The following is a 15,627-nucleotide window of genomic DNA, read 5'->3' on the forward strand; positions in this document are numbered from 1 at the left end:
CCATGGATATGGGTTACGACTCCAGATCGCGTTGAGTGAAGGCAAGCGCTCCCATTCACGGTCAAAGCGTTTCTGGCCAACCCTTCGCGCCTTTCGATACTTATAGCCTCAGCCCTTGTAGATTCTGGTTTATTACATTTGTTTTATCACTGACCCTGGGTGGTGGAGGAACGAATTCTAGAACCGAGTCCCCTGGCTAAGCCCATACCGTTCCTACCACTAAATGGGCGGCAGTCCTCGAGAATTGAAGGACCCATTGGTAGTTCAAAAGCACCAGCGGTCCTCCTCCGGCTGCGCTGACCATTGGGAGAAATTAGATTTTATTTTAGGCGGGTATTCAAACCTCCATAGTTCTGGGCATGCGCATGGTTGTTGTTGCATGAACCCGAAATTCATTTGCGGAAGGAAAGGATCTTAGAATTCGCAGACCCTCCCTCGCGAGGAGAACACACATGAATTGGGGAAAACTCACCTTCTCCTGACATACCCCTATGGCTTCATCCGGCGATGCGGCTCTAATTGCTCCCGATTCTACCGGCATTCCACCGGCTTACCAAGATTTAGCCAGAGTATTTCAAAGGAGCAAGAATGCGATCAATTGCCACCCATAGAGACACTGACTGCAAATAGTATTACAGCCAGGAAGCAACTGCTGAGTAGAATCTACGCCATGAGCCCTAATGAGAGGAGAAGGAACCCGTGCCTTCTTAGACAAGAACCCTCAGCTTCAGCCCAGTTCATACGGTGGACTGCACCAAACACACCGTGCTGCTCTGTATTGTTTGTTAAAAAAAAAAGGATGGGTACTTTAAGGCTCTGCAGATTACGAGGACTCAATCGCGGTTTCCCTGTCCAATAAATGCCGCTACCATTAATCAAAGGACTTTTTTTAGATGCATTGGGCAAGGGGCGCATTTTACTAAGTTGGACTTAAGAGAAGCTTGCATACAGGGTCCAGAATTGCGGAAGAGCAATGAACTGACATTTGACTGCATTTAACACAGAAATTTGGACGAATTATGAATACTTAATAATACCCGGCCATTGGGTTAAGTGAGACCCCGGGCTTTTATGGCCCACTTATCAACGAAGTTCTCCATGATTTATTAGCCACAAGGGAGTAGTGGTGTACTTAGATGGCGTTTTAATTTATTCCCAAACCATAGAGAGGGATGAACCGACATTGGTTTTCCAGGAAGTGATAGCTTAACAGCTCAACAACTCCCTCTTTGCCGGCTTTCGTAAATGTTGTTTCCGCAAACCTCTACTCGACTATTTGGGTTTACCGGATCTTCCGAGGGGCTAAAATGGATCCTGCTAAGATTGAGCGCAGTCCTCAAGTGGCATACCCTACCAATCGAAAAGGAACTCCAATCTTTCCTAGGGTTTGCTAATTTCTGCTCGTGACTTTGCTACTGATTAGCTGAACGAGCTCTCCCACTCCACAGACCTCTTAGCACTTCAGAGGGTAAAGAATCCACAGGCTGCCAAGCCAGGGCCCCTTTCCTGGTCTAAAGAATGTCAAGACAGCCTTTCAGCTTTTAAAATCGAAAACTTTACTACCGAACCTATCCTAGAAACACCCTGACCCCAGATCTTCCGTTTGTGGTTCCGATGGATGCCTCGGACAAAGCGCTTGGAGCAGCCCTGTTGCAGAGAAATAAAGATGATAGGCTGGTTCCGTGTGCTTATTTATCAAAGAAATTCTCGGTGCTGAGCTCAACTGGACTGGGGATACAAAGAGACTGCGGCCATCAAAGTAGCACTTTCCACTTGGCGCCCACTGGCTAGGGGCTGAACACCCCTTCCAAGTTTGGTGGAGTCACAAAGAACTTGGCAGCCCTCTCCACCCCCCCTCAAGATGTCCGCCGAAACAACTAGTTGGGCTGATTTCTTTTTCGTTTCTCTTTCACTGTCCATTTTTCCCGGAAAAAAACCAATAGAAACTGGCAGATCGCGTCACCGGCTACCCGAGAGGAGGGTGGAGCTGCCTTCACGGGATATTCCACGCTGTTCTCCTCCCCTCCCAGGTGGGGCTGGCTGTCACCCCAATCTCAGGCGTCCACTCCTCCTTCTCCGCCCATGTTCCCAGCCTGGTCTCTCCTTTCCTCGGGGGGGTTTCGAGGCCCGGGGCTGCGCGAGCCACCAGGCCGGAGGAAGATGACTCCCAATTGCGCCCTAGAGAATGGTGTTTGGCTTGGTGAAGAGTTGTTAGTGCGATGCCTCCCCCCCCTCCGTGGCAGGTTCGAGGCCTGTCCTTGATGCCATTTCGGCTGGACATTTTGGCTTCCTCAAGGAAACTCTGCATTTGGCCCGTCGTCGAATTTTGGTGGTAGCTAGCGATCGCCAGGACATCGAGACCTTATATTAAAAGGTTGCTCTGTTTGTGCGGAAGCCAAGAGCGTTCGGGAAAACCCGCGGTCTGTTGAAGCCTCTCCCGGTGGCCTCCCGCCCTGGGACCGTCATCTCCATGGATTTTATTACGGATTTGCCAGAAAGTCAAAGGCAACGCGATTCTTGTGTGGGTGGTGGTAGACTTATTTTCTGCAAGCCCATTTCATCCCATGTGCTTCCATCCCTCTGCTTCCTAAGTTAGTAGCGTCTGTTCATTCCAGCATGTTTATCGTCTACACTCCGCCCGTTAAGGTGGTCTCCGACCATGGAGCTAGATTCATTTCAAAGTTCTGGAAGCTTTTTTTCTGGGTTTGTTAGAGGGCACGCCCGGTATTACGCCCCCTACCGCATTCAAAGTAGCCCGGTGAGTCAGAAGAGCAGACAAGAACCCTGGAGCAAGTATTGCGTTTGTTACACAACTACCGCCAAGACAATTAGTGCGAGAAGTTAATTCCGTTTACAGAATCGCTAGCCTATAATAATCGCGGTTCATAGTAGTACAAAAAAACCCTTGAGGGAATTGTGTCTGAGTGGGTCCATTCCACTCCGTTACGCCCAACTGCCTCGCGAGGCGTTAGATCCTCGGAGTTTGAGCAGTGGATTTCATCTCTGGCGAGGGTGGAAAAGCGGTCCGAACCACCGCCTTGCAACAGGCTAAAGACTCCCAAAACTTCAAAGCGGATAAGCACCGCTTTCAGTTCTGCCCTAGCGTGTAGGCCTTGCAGCCTGTGTATTGTCTACCAAAATCTCAGAGGCGTTCATAAATTTTTCAAAACTGGGCCAAAGATTGGTGGGACCTTTTCAGATTACTAAAGTGATTAATGATGTCACTGCCGGTTTGGACTTTACCCTGAATTCTCTAAGTAATATCCATCCTGTCATTTCCATTTCCGGATTTTGCTCAAGAGAACCGTTTCGATACCTGGCACGACCGCCCGGAGAAGACCCCCCGCGACTATAATTGGTAATACAAAGCATTCTGAAATTGGCCACCATCCCTGGACTCTCCGTTTTAATGTAAGCTTGCAATAATTTAGTCTCTTGGGTGGGATGATTCCTCTGGAGTATAATCAATGGAGTTTATTCGGCTCAAATATTAGCGCCCCGCCTCATTTCTGCTTTCCATGGCACCTTTCCGCACAAAACCTGGGGGAGAAGTCTTTTAAAGAGGAGGCCAGAGTGTAAAGGAGATTCAATGGTGTTGATGGCGGGGAGGCCTTGCGCCTGGCCTTGACGACTGCGATTCCATAACCGGGCGATGGGCCCAGCATCTGCGGCCGGAGACCTTATCTCTTTTGAGAGGATGAGAACTCCGTTCCCATGGGAATCGGGAGAGGGATGGGATGGACAGAGTTATAACCTGTGCTGCTGGCGGGGAGACTTTATTCCTGCTACGATAGGTAATGCGATGAAGCTTTCTAGGATGTCTGAATAAACGGTCTTTTACATCAAAAAAGCCTTTTATTTCTGCTTCTATGGAATTCCTTACAGGCAGCCAAGTTCTGTTCATTTTCATAGTTTCTTCCTTCCTGTTAAAATTGTCCATGTGCTTATGGATTTCAATGGCTTCTCTGTGTAGGTCAGCGTAGTGAAACTCCAGAGTGGTCCAGAATTTCTGTTTTCAAATAATATTCTATGTCCAGGTTGGTTTATCATGTGTTTCTGCTATTACTTGCTGATTTTTCTGGCTGAAATAGTCTGCCAGTGCAACTTCGTGTTCTTTGATACGTGTGTCACAATGGCGCTGCGTTTGGTGGTTCCCCTATGGAGACTTGTCCACAGCTGCATGGTATCGATAGACTCCTGCAGTAATAAAGGATCCCTCTTATCCTTTGCTGAACATGGCATCTGTTGAATTTTCTTAGTGGGTCTGTAGATTGTTTGTAGGTTGTGCTTCTTCATCAGTTTTCCTATATCGATCAGTGGTTCCCTTGATGTATGGTAAGAACACTTTCCCTCCTAGATGGCTCTTTATCTTTGTTTCATGTGGTTTGTTCTTAGTCTTGCAACCCTTATGATTTCTTTGTATTAGAGTAACCATTAGCCTGTAGAGCCCTATTTAGGTGATTCAATTCATCTTGTAGGAGGTAGAGTTCACAGATTCTGTTTTGCTGATGTACCAAAGTTTTTTTATGGTATCCCTTTTTTACTTTGGATGGTGATTGGGGTTTTGTGTAGATATCACCATGTCTGTGTGCGTGGGTTTCTGCTATACTGTGTATCCCAACGAATTAACAGTTTGGTTTTGCGGATGACTAAAACATCTAAAAATGGCAGTTTTCCTTCATTTTCTTTCTCCATAGTAAATTGGATGTTTGGGTGGATCTTGTTGATATGGTCCAGGAACTTGTTTAGTTCTTCTTCTCCGTGGCTCCAAATGGTGAATGTGTCATCCACATAACGGAACCATATGGTGGGCTTTTTTGGTGCTGTTTTCAGGGCTTGTTTCTCAAAATGTTCCATATAAAAATTAGCTATTACAGGGCTAAGAGGGCTGCCCATGGCTACCCCATCTTTCTGTTCATAGTATTCATTATCCCACTGGAAGTAGCTGGTAGTGAGACAAAACGTTTTCGGAATGGCACCCAGGGTGCCAATTACTACCAGGACAACCTCAGCTGGTTTGTGCCATAGTCGCTGAATCTTGATTTTCAAATCATGGCATTTGGCAACTTCTTAGGTTCTTTTTCAATGACCCTACTGTCGTCAGGAATTCCTATGTTGATGATGGTCATTTTATTGTCCTCGATCACTGTGATTTCCAGTGTATTATTGTTGTTGTTGTTGTTGTTGTTGATGATGATGCCCCACTCTTCTCACCATATGAAGACAAAACACTTTGAGTGGCTTCCAATACATTTAATTATAATCTGCAAACAAGTATTTAAAATATAATATACAATCCCACTCAAATTTTTACTGATCAACTATGCCACACGTGTCAAACTCGTGGCCCTCCAGATGTTATGGACTACAGTTCCCATCATCCCCCTGCCAGCATGATGCTGGCAGGGGATGATGGGAACTGTAGTCCATAACATCTGGAGGGCCGCGAGTTTGACACCTATGAACTATGCAATCAACTAATCATGTTATCAAGCCTGACACACCCCATTGTGTTGTGAGAGTTGCCCAAGCAATTGACAGAACTGTGTTGAACTATGAATTGTGTGTTTACAAAGGAGCCCCACTCAAAATGTGCAAAGAACTAACCAAACTAAATCTAATTCCATATTTCTCTATGGACATTGGCCTCTTCTGAGTGGATTCAGGTGGTTCCTGAAAGACTCTCTAGGAATCTGGATGGTACAAAATTGATATGGAGACAAAACACCCCAACCTTCACCCTTCTATGAAGAAATGTGAATGTCATTAATTATTGTGCTACACCAACCCTACGTCTACAGGCAAACAAATTGAAGTGGTCTCGGTTGAGATTTCTCTCCTTTCTTAACTTTCAGAGCCAGAGGATGACCGTAACTGACCATTATTGTCATGTTCCAGCCAGAGTCCTCTGCATGCATCTACCTACCTGGATAAGAAACTAAGAGCACAACATTAATTCAAAATCTGAAAGGCCTACCTTGAGGGCTTCCTGAAGGTCAACTGGAACTTTCCTTCAAAACCGGGGTTGCATTTAATTTTTTCTTTGTTCTTACACATGCATGTTTTTTAAATGTTTGTTGTTTCCAATACAATATCCATAACAAACAAATCGAGTAATTAACTAAAAATGTGTCTCCCCCCCAAAAAAATCAATTCCATAATAATTCTTGTTCAATATTAATATTTTAAATCCTGGCTAATATTTCAGATTTCATTGATCCTGCAGAATAATTCATATTCCAAAAGGTAATGAAGGGAGACCATTTGTGTTTAAAGAACTTCTATGTGAATTAATGGTCTTTCCTATCTTGAGCTGTTGTGTGGTTTCGGACTATTGTAATACATGTTCTAGTAGCATTTTCTCCTGACATTTCCTAAGCCTGCATCTGTGAAGCTGAAAATACTCAAAGGATCCTCTGCATCTGTGGCTGGCATCTTCAGATCCTCTGAAGATGCCATCCACAGATGCAGGTGAAACATCAGGAGAAAATGCTACTAGAACACAGCCATGCAGCCTGGAAACCACACAACACCCCAGTGATTTCGGCCTCGAAAACCTTCGACAATACTTTCCTATCTTGTTTTAACATATTTTATCCATTTACACTATATTCCATATCCTCTGTGATCCAGATTTGGTAAATGTTAAACATCCCAGTAATTTGCCACCAATACTCTTGCAGAAACTAATAACTATACCAGACTTCTTTTGGCAACTTATCTACATTAAATCCTAATAAACAAGGCAAAGGTGACAAAGAAATATTTACCCTGTAATCTTTCAGAGAAAAAACACTTTGCCAAAATCTTCTAATTAATGGGCAATCCCACCATAAATAGTATAATGAACCGACTTCCTTCCTACATTTCCAGCCCATAAATCCCAAACCAAATCGTTGAAAACACATCTTTCCCAAACTTAAAGGGGAGTGAAATCCAAATATAGTCACCGAAGCGCAATGAGGAATTTTAATACACAAATTTTTTTTTTTTTCCTCCTAATTCATATTTTTGGGAGAAACTATACACATTTGGAAAACCTGATCTCCAAATTCTCTCTCTGGAATTTCTTTTTTTGTTTCTGGTTTTCATTCTTTAAAATATTTTTCCTTATTTCTTTCCTCCCAAAGCAGTAAATATAACTTACCAAGTACACTCATCAAGTCCATTTGGTTATACAACATTTGTTCCAATTGTGACAAAAAAAATCTTTATCTTAAATTTCTCTATTTTTTGTTTTGGAAAATGAATTTCAACTGTCAATATTCCAACTATTTTATATTATTTATCCACTTTTTTGACTAACCTCTTCTCAAGATATGGAGCAACCATTCTGGGGGAAAAATCAATACATCTCTCAAATCCTGTTCTTTTCATAAGTTAAGGTCACCCAAGTTTGGTATTAACTGAATTTCTTAACTACAGAACAGTGAGGATAGTGGAGAGAGTGCTCCAATAAAATGCTTGTTTATTTTTGCTCAGACCTGACTTCAAAATAACAATATTCTAATATACATTGTCTTGTCTCTTCTACTTCGTGAAATCAAATCCAGGAGTGCCAAAGGACTGCTAGCTCTGTGCCGTCATAATTCTGAAAACAATGGAATATTTTCCATAATATCCTAAAAGAAACTCTAAGATGGGTTTTATTATTTGGTGCCTGCAAACTAGATCAATCAATTCACTGTTGTTGTTTTTTCTGACTCCCTATAAATGTATTAAGAATATTTTGAATTCTCTTTAAATTAAATGGCGCCATGTAGGACTTATCTCGATTCTGATTAGTGCAATTCTTCCTAACGAAGATACATTTAACTTGGATCACTTACGAAGGTCTTCAATCACCTCATTATTAAAAGAGTCTAAATTAGTCTTTGGAATATCTTTCAAATCCCTGTTATTTTTAATCCTAAAAAATCAACCGGGTTTTTTTTCGGCCTAATCTGAACCAGCTAACTGTGAAAGTTCTTGTTTTCCCCAGTTACTATTATATTTATTATTTATTCGATTTGATAAACCGCCCTACCCCCGAAGGGCTCAGGTTCACTTAAATCAAACAGATTTTGCATCATTGATGATGTAACCCGAAAGTCTCCCAAACTTATTCACTATTTCCAGTAATTTATGTATAGAATTACTTTCAAGTATTAAAAAGAATAGAATGTAATCTGCATATAATAAGGCAGAGGTTTCAAATACATATCCACTCACCCCCAACATTTCATTCCTCTGCCTAACATACTGAGCCAAGAATTCTCTCTCATCATCATCATCCAGTCAGAGCTGACTTATGGCGACCCCTGGTGGAATTTTCCAGGCAAGAGACATTTGGAGGTGGTTTGCCATTTCCAGCCTCCACATCACACCCCTGGTAGTATTTCTTCAAGGTCTCCCATCCCAATGTTAGCCAAGTCAGGACTGGTGTGGCAGAGTCCACACAGGCCAAGAAACAGCACCCCTGGAATGGTAAAACACTGTTCCAGAGCTGTTCCTGTATTTCTGCCTCCTCCTTCGAGGCAGTGCCGTGCTTCCACCCACCCGGGGAGAAGCGCTGTTTCCTACCTTGCTCAATAGGTAGAGCTTTTGGAAAATAGTATTTCCCAGCTGGCACCAATACAAATAGCACCAGGTTAGGCTGACACTTTTGGAACCTCCATTTCCCCCACCTTACCTTCTCTCCCCTGTGGAGCTCAGCTGGGACAGAGGCACCCACACACTGCCCTTTGACCCCGAGTCCAGAGGCAGTGTGAACTGTCCCTCTTGATCCAAGGCAAGGAATGAGGAGCACCTCAGAGGGACCACAGCCACTCTGTAGCCTCTCGCACCTCAGCATGTGAATGACCCCGGGGCTCCACTGGCATCATATATGCTGGTGGGAAGCTGCTGTAGGGGCCCATGCACAATCCACCTATGACTGGCCCAAGATCCCCCAGCAAGTACTGCAGTCCAAGCTCTGCTCATGACCTGAGTTTGATCCCAACAGAAGTTGGTTTCAAGTGGCCAGCTCAAGTTTGACATACCTTTCCATCCTTCGGAAATGGGTAAAATGAGTATCCAACTGGCTGGGCGTGAAATATAGATGACTGGGGAAGACAGTGGCAAACCACCCCATAAACAAAATGTGCTTAGTCAAAGTAATATGATGTCACCTCATGGATCAGAAATTACCTGGTGTTCGCAAAGGAGACAACATCTATCTGTCTGTCTGCCTGCCTGCCTGCCTGCCTGCCTGCCTGTCTATCATCCCTCCCTCCAACTGTTTCTTTTTCTTTTGCAAATTTAGCTTCCAGGGTTGCTTTATGAAGGAGAGGATGGGAAGGGGCAGAAAAGAAAACCTTAACTCTTTTATCCCCTGCTGTTTTTCTCACTGAACACTCCCCCAATCTCTTAGTGTAAGGTTGTTTTGGTATGCTAGCAGCCTGATTCAACCTTGGGTCTACATTCCTGCTTCTGGGCGTCGTGCCCAGAACCATCTTTATCTCTTGCTTAGCCTTGCTGCGTGCTTGCCACTGCTAGCTACTAGTCAGTCACAAGCCTTTATTGGCATAAAATAAACATACAAAATCAGCATACAAAATTTGCCCATTATTGCTCACAATTATAGACACTGGTACTAAAATACTAAATACTAAAATATATACATATATGCATAGGAAACAACAGGACTTTATCATTTTTGGGCCTAATGGAATTTCTAATGGAAAAGCGGACCCAATTAGTAACCCCCTCTCGGCACACACAAATAATTAGTAACCCCCGTTAGAAATTCCATTAGGTCCAAAAATCATAGAGTCCTGTTGTTTCCTATGTGGCTGGTTAGCAAAGGTAGAAAATGGGGTAATTCTCCCTGTTGGGCTGTTTTAAAAACATGTTTTAGCAATAGGGTAAAGTTCCTTGTTTAAGGAAAGTATCCTTCTTTTGATTTCTAGAAACAAAATTAAAGCATTTGAAAGAAGGGTCTTTGGTATTTGACAGGCAGTCAATTAGAGGAGAAGTAGTTGTTTCTGTTGGCAGTAGACGATAGGACTTGCTATAATGAGTTTATAATGAGTTTATAATGAGGGCGCATATGCTTCTAACCAGTAGAGTAGAAGTAGAGTAGAAGTAAGTAGAGTAAGAGTAGAGTAGAGTAAAGCAAGTAGAGCAAGAGCAGAGTAGAGCAAGTAAGTAAATAAATAAATAAATAAATAAATAAATAAATAAATAATGGACAGAAAGATACCAGCTGGAAATTAGGAACTTTTTTTTACAGTAAGAGTTTTTTACAGAAACAGATAAATTATTAATGCCCCACTGGTAAATGCCTGGCCACGCCCCCGTCATGCCTCACCAGCCCATTGGTGGCCACACCACTGTTTGAATCCCACCACCATGGGAACCTGTTACTAAAATTTTTGGATCCCACCACTGTTGGTAACTATACTGAAATTTGTAACAAGGCAGATATAACCAAAATGCCTTAAGTTTCCAGTTTTTTCTCCTTACAAGGAAACCAGTTTTGTAATAGCCGCCCCCTGGAATTTTCGACTCAGGGTTGTGGCTGATCCGTAACATGTACATGTGAATTCCGCGGCAACTGTCTGCTTCCTTAGTTCCCAATTACTTGCTTCCTTACTTCTTCTTCTTTTTAAACATCAGGCTCACACAGACTGCTGGTGCAATATTTAACAGGACTTCTTCACAAATGCAGGAAGGCCCATCCGTCAGTGTCTGCTGCTGCTGGCAAAACAACTTTGATAGACTAGCAGCCCGCAAAGCCTTCTCATCACCTCTCCGGCATGCTGTGATTCAATTAGCCACGGTCAGAAGGTGCCATTATTATTCATACATTACTGATTGTTCCCAAAGTAAACAGGCCTGTAATGGGGTCTGTGATCCTCTCTGTGTCCTTAGTCAGGACACAAAGGGAACAGTGCGGGAGACCCCAGGGTGACATTTTCTGATCTGATTTGCAACTTTCCTCCTCCGTCAGATTTCCCTCCTTCTTTGTGCTTATTCATGTACAACCTGGAGAACAGCTATCTCCAAACAAGTCAGAATTTGCATTTTTTTTTTTATGGTGCGTTGTTTGATTCAAAGTCACGGCATGCTAAATTTGGAAAGCGTCTTTCATTTCTAGATTGCATGAACATTGCAAATCCAAAGCACAAATCCATAGTAAGGATCGATAAACTTTCCATCTGGTGGGATCACAACCATGGTAACTTGCATGCAGAGCAAAGAATGGCTTCCTGTTGCAGTAAATGGGGAAGGAGGTGCCTGAAACCAGAAATAGGGATTTTTTAAAAGGGAAAAAAAGGCAGTGGTATGCAGTTAGAATTTGCCTTGCTGCTGGCTGCAAAACCAGCCTCCCCAAAATATACTCCTCGCGGCCTTGTCAAAAACGAGGAGAAAGTAAAAAAGCACTGTTGTTGCTGCTTTACAAAGCAAGATTTTTTTAAAAAAAAGCCTAATATTGAAAAAACGATATCCCTGCAGCAAATGCATCCATCCCATTAAAACTGTGAAGACGTAACAGATGAGATGCAAAATCCCATCTCATATTGCGAAAACAGCTCAATAAAATTGGCTTCATTTTTTACCAGGTCAATGGGAACTGCACCTTGGGGCATACTGACGCCCCTGCCACCGCCCGTTTGGAACTTCCTGGAATGCCACCATGCCCCCGGAATGCCCTGGAATGCCGCCACCATGCCCCCGGAATGCCCTGGAATGCCGCCACCACGCCCCCGGAATGCCCTAGAATGCCGCCACCATGCCCCCGGAATGCCCTGGAATGCCGCCACCACGCCCCCGGAATGCCCTGGAATGCCGCCACCACGCCCCCGGAATGCCCTGGAATGCCGCCACCACGCCCCCGGAATGCCCTGGAATGCCGCCACCACGCCCCCGGAATGCTCTGGAATGCCACCACCACTCCCCGGAATGCCCTGGAATGCAGCGCTTACACACCCAGATACCCTGGAATGCATCTGAATGCCACACCGAATGCCCTGAATGCTGCCACCACCACGCCTCCCCAGAATGCCCTTCTGAATGCCGCCACACGCCTTCTGGAATGCCCTGGAATGCTGCCACCACGCCCCCGAAATGCCCTTGCCACACCCCTGCAAGGGCACTCAACTGGTGCATTGTGCACCCTTCCACGCCCTTCATGTTTTGTTTGTGAAATACATATGTGTGTTTACAGTGTTAGAAATTGTCCTAAATTTGCAGTAGACCTCATATCAAGAAAGAAGTGTGTGTACGCATGTATGTGCTGGAACGGGGGGGGGGGGAAGGAGGCTGAAGAGGTCTCGTGGGAACCAAACCAAGTCCCCTGAAAAAGTTTGGGAACCACTGGTCTACAGTGACACAACCTTACACACCCATGAGGGCAGCAAGAGCCGTGACCACCACCAGCATGTGGAGCTAAGCAGCAGCACCAAGTCTGCGCTTAAGCCTTGTCCTGTGTTTGTGGACCTCCTGGCCACGACCAGCTGCACTAAGAAAGTCCATCTTGCCTGACGCGTGCTTGTATATTGATCAGGAAAGATCTAATTTGTGCTATGCATCCTTCCTGGGGCGGTCCAAAGAAAGGAATAAATTGCAAGGAGTAGGACAGTCTCATTTGCCTATCTTCTGTAATGGAATTTCAAACCTTACAAAAGTTATGTCAAATGGTTCAGAAGAATGACAGGGTTTGTCACCATACGTTGTCTATGATTTTTACCTCAAGATAAATCTGAAGCAAGGTTAAAGAGTTCCTCCTCGGATGGCATATTGAACAGAAAACTGATGGAGTCTGAAGAGTTTCAATATGAAGAGCAACATGTTTTGGAGAAGGTGGGCGAAAACTTCCTGCTAGAATGCATCTTAAAGCAGTTTGGGGGATCCCCTTCAAAGGAAACATCTGAGGAATTTCAAGGGGAGTCAGAAACTTTTTCAATCAGATTGCTGACATTTCTAAGGAAGCCTGTTCATAACTCTCTCTCTCTGCTTTTAAAAAGGGAAGTCTCACAACCGATTGTCAAATTCTACATTCATTTGGCAACTTGGCAGGAGCAAAGCATAACATGAAACAAAACAGTTGACTCAGCATCGCTTTTCCGGTTGACATTGGGAGATGTCAAGTTGGAATGTACATTTCTCACTCTTTGCCAACATGAGACACTCCACAATTTAAATTTTGCAAAGCATTGGAAAGCGCTTCTGGTAATTTCTCTTCCCCAGCAAAAGAACTCAAGGGTGGCAATTGTGTTACATTTTAATGCCTGTTCAGTTTTTAAAAGAAGTCGTGCACAAATGTAGGCCCCAATTCATCTCTACTTGTGCAAAAATAGTCACATGCCAGAACGAGCAGACTCTTTCCTACTACTCTGCCCAAGTTAGAAGTCTCATTCCAATCTGGTGTTAGGATAGATCTCAGACTTTTAAGATATTTCTTTATATTAGCACCTGCGTTAATTTGAAGACATTCCCTAAGGCATAGGTGGACCGCGTTGACCTCTCAGATGTTATGGATTCGTGTTCCTTATCATCCCCTGCCAGCATGCTGGCAGGGGATGATGGGAACTGTAGTCCATAACATCTGGAGGGCCGCGAGTTTGACACCTGTGCCCTAAGGTCACTTGCTCAAGTATGCAGTTCCATGAGCTGAGGTTGCTTGGACAAACCTTTCGGAGTTGCTGCTTAAATTAAAGCTGTTCAAACAACTCCTCTCTATTTTGGAATCCAGAAACATTACACTAAGTAGCCTTCCTACAACAGAACAGTTTGTGTGGGAACACACATCTTGAGAACTAGAGGAGGCGACCAGAGCAGGTAATGTTGCATAATGGCAATTTCAGCTAGATTTGCATTGCCTGAATAAATACAGATTCTGGTTATGACTAAGAGACAATCAGTATATATAAAAGAGTAAGGCTAACAGTGGTGGTGAACCTTTGGCACTCCAACAGTGGTGGTGAACCTTTGGCACACATTGGCCATGAAGGCAGGGGCTGATGGGAATTGTAGCCCATAACATCTGGAATGCCAAAGGTTCACCACCACGGGCCTAGAAGGTGGCGATGACTCACTTCCAGCCAGTCGCCACACACAACTCACTTCCAGCCAATCACACATGGCTTGGAGGGTGGGGCTTACACAGAACCTGGAAAGACCAACTAAAACACTGGTTCTCAACCTTCCTAATGCTGCAACCCTTTAGTACAGTTCCTCATGTTGTGGTGACCCCCAACCATAAAATTATTTCCTAAGACCATCGGAAATATGTGTTTTCCGATGGTCTTAGGCGACCCCTGTGAAAGGGTCCTTCGACCCCCAAAGGGGTCGTGACCCACAGGTTGAGAACCGCTGAACTAAAACAAAACAGTGGAATTTGGGCTCTATGTACGACAGACTGCTCAGCTTCTAAGATCTAATGAGACTGGGGGCTAGCTTGGACCATTCAGGTCGGGCCCCACAGGTGAAAACCAAGGTATAACTTGGGAGGGGCATTTTGAGCTGGAGGAAGGTGAGAAAGTGTCCTTCTACAATGCTTTTAAAGAATACTGGGGCCAAAAGGAGAAGGGGGTCCACTAAGCTACCTTTAGACTCTGAAATCTCTTCTCAGCAAAAAAAATAAAATTAAAAAGTTAATTGCCAGGGGGAAGAGAAGGAAGGCATCTGAACAAACCCAAGGGAGTTTTCTCAGCGGTCTCTTGCTGCTGAAGAATCACAGTCAGCTTCTACCCAGCTGAGACTTCAGAGTGCCGTGCGCAACTTCCACGAAGATGTGAATCCCAGAACCTTTTCATTCAGAAACTGAGGCTGGCTCCACAGGGGCCAAAAACAGCAGTGTGAAACAGCAGTGTGAAAAATGGTGTGAAAATGGTGTAAAAGGGTTTATACTGTTTTCACACCGCTGTTTTTGGCCCGTGCGGAATCAGCCCAAGCATGGTGAGTGAAAGAGGGGGGAGACTTCCCTGCTGGGATCTCTTGGCTCTTCTTTCCCTGGCTGGGCTTCTCTTCACTCCAGTGGGGAAAGATTCGTTCCCTCCTGCCACAACAACGGTCCTTCCTCATTCCCGCTTGCCTGTTCACCCCTTCCAAAGGAAGAAGAAGAAGAGCTGGATTTATATCCCCCCCTTTCTCTCCTGCAAGAAGACTCAAAGGGGTTTACAAACTCCTTTCCCTTCCCCCCTCACAACAAACACCCTGTCGGGTAGGTGAGGTCGGAGGCAGTGGGTTGCTGGAACAGCCCGCAGTCTTCTCCAGGGTGTCTTGTAAGGCCTAACCAAGAAAAAAGTAGGCCTGGGCGAAACGGAGGTCAAAAGGTGTGATGATGATGATGATGATGATGATGATGATGATGATGATGATGATGATGATGATGATGATGATGATGATGATGATGATGATGATGATGATGATGATGATGATGATGATGATGATGGTGGTGGTGGTGGTGGTGGTGGTGGTGATGATGATGATGATGATGATGATGATGATGATGATGATGATGATGATGATGATGATGATGATGATGATGATGATGATGATGCTTGGAAGCGAAGCATCTGGTGTAATAGTTAGAGCATTGGATAGGGATCTAGGAGAACCAGGTTCAAATATTGACTCTCATAGAACCTTGTTGGGTATCTT

Source organism: Sphaerodactylus townsendi, linkage group LG14, assembly GCF_021028975.2.
Source record: "Sphaerodactylus townsendi isolate TG3544 linkage group LG14, MPM_Stown_v2.3, whole genome shotgun sequence".
Classification (NCBI taxonomy): domain Eukaryota; kingdom Metazoa; phylum Chordata; class Lepidosauria; order Squamata; family Sphaerodactylidae; genus Sphaerodactylus; species Sphaerodactylus townsendi.